This window comes from Grammomys surdaster, unplaced genomic scaffold, assembly GCF_004785775.1.
Source record: "Grammomys surdaster isolate TR1022 unplaced genomic scaffold, NIH_TR_1.0 363, whole genome shotgun sequence".
In the NCBI taxonomy this organism is placed as follows: Eukaryota; Metazoa; Chordata; class Mammalia; order Rodentia; family Muridae; genus Grammomys; species Grammomys surdaster.
Genome location: NW_021604782.1, coordinates 7,891,350 through 7,893,300, shown reverse-complemented (window position 1 = coordinate 7,893,300; position 1,951 = coordinate 7,891,350). Strand labels below are relative to the sequence as shown.

The 1,951-nt window shown below is 43.0% G+C and overlaps 1 pseudogene; it reads left to right on the top strand.

The window, feature by feature from the left end:
* The first annotated feature begins 438 nt into the window (after positions 1-438).
* LOC114631522 lies at positions 439-1,365 on the top strand (annotated as a pseudogene).
* The last annotated feature ends 586 nt before the right edge of the window (positions 1,366-1,951 follow it).

Sequence of the window (1,951 nt, the reverse complement as noted above, 5' to 3'; positions counted from 1 at the left end):
GGCTCATAGGATCTTCAAGCAATAGACTCAGGAAAGCAGGTTGGTTCTTTAGCCTGAGTCTCAGGTTGAGGAACAGGAAAAGGTCAAGAAAAGATACGATGAGATATTTATTGAGGCTGAGAAGATGACATCCTCTTTCCTCCACCTATGCAGGTGCCATTCATGTCCTCAGCAGATGGACGGTGTCCAGACATATTCAGAAGAGTCATCTATTGATGCTGATCTCATCTGCCAGGACACACCCAGAAGGATTCTTGATCTGAGCACATCACAGGAACAGCTCAGCTTTGTTCTGGGAGTGTCAATGCTTTAAGAGAAAAGAGCTTTGCCTTTCCCGTTCCGGCTTGACTTAACCAGGCTGGTGGGCCAGTGACACCCAGAAATTAAGAGGTTTTTAAAACCCGGGAGCTGGCGGACGGCTGCTCCGCGGCTGTCAATATGCCACAAAATGAATATATTGAATTGCACCGCAAACGATATGGCTATCGTTTGGACGACCATGAGAAAAAGAGAAAGAAAGAAGGTCGGGAGGCCCATGAACGTTCAAAGAAGGCAAAAAAAAAAAAAAAAAAAAAAAAGATTGGCCTGAAGGCTAAGCTCTACCATAAACAGCGCCATGCCGAGAAAATACAAATGAAAAAGACTATTAAGATGCATGAAAAGAGAAACACCAAGCAGAAGGATGATGAGAAGACTCCACAAGGAGCAGTGCCTGCCTGTCTGCTGGACAGAGAGGGACAGTCCAGAGCAAAAGTACTTTCCAACATGATTAAGCAGAAACGAAAAGAAAAGGCGGGAAAATGGGAGGTTCCTCTACCCAAAGGTCGTGCCCAAGGAGAAACAGAAGTATTGAAAGTTATTCGAACAGGAAAAGGAAAAAAGAAGGCATGGAAGAGAATGGTTACTAAAGTCTGCTTTGTTGGTGATGGTTTTACAAGAAAACCACCTAAATATGAAAGGTTCATTAGGCCAATGGGTCTACGTTTCAAAAAAGCCCATGTCACACACCCTGAGCTGAAGGCTACTTTTTGCCTGCCTATACTCGGTGTGAAAAAGAATCCATCATCCCCGTTATATACAACCCTGGGTGTGACCACCAAAGGTACAGTTATTGAAGTGAATGTGAGTGAGTTGGGCCTTGTGACACAAGGAGGCAAGGTTATTTGGGGAAAGTATGCCCAAGTTACCAACAATCCTGAAAATGATGGGTGCATAATGCAGTCTTGCTGGTTTGACAGTGACATCATACAAGTCATTCCACTCACTAGGAAGACTACATGCTGTCAGGAAAACACCATCGCTGTGACCTTTCTGAAATACCATGCAGCCTTACCCTGTGTGCAGTCATCAAGAAGTATTCATTAAGGTGTAAAGGAAAATAAAACACTACCCTATTTTACAAAAAAAAAAAGAGAGAGAGAGAAAAGAGCTTAAGACAAACACCTGTGAGTGAGAAATACCCACCCAGGAAAGGTCAAAGGGGTTTCTTTCTGTCACAGAGGCATTCAGGAACAGAGTCGGTGTTCAATGCTTTGTCCATGAAACAACGTAGTCATCAAATTACACTTGTGTAACATGAAAATCCTTAAGGCAGATTAATATTTGGGATAATAGAAAAGTGACAGTACTCTACTAAAGTCAGTGTAGAAGTTATAAAAGAAAAGTTACCAGCAGGATTACCAAAAAAGGTAGGACGATGTCTAAGAGTTCAAGGCCAGCTTTGTCTATAGAGTGAGTTCTAGGACAGCCAGGGCTACACAAAGAAACCCTTTCTTGAAAAACCAAAGAAGAAGAAGAAGAAGAAGAAGAAGAAGAAGAAGAAGAAGAAGAATAAGAAGAAGAAGAAGAAGAAGAAGAAGAAGAAGAAGAAGAAAGAGGAGGAGGAGGAAGAGAAGGAGGAGGAAGAGGAGGAGGAGGAGGGGGAGGAGGAGGAGAGAGAGAGAGAGAGAGA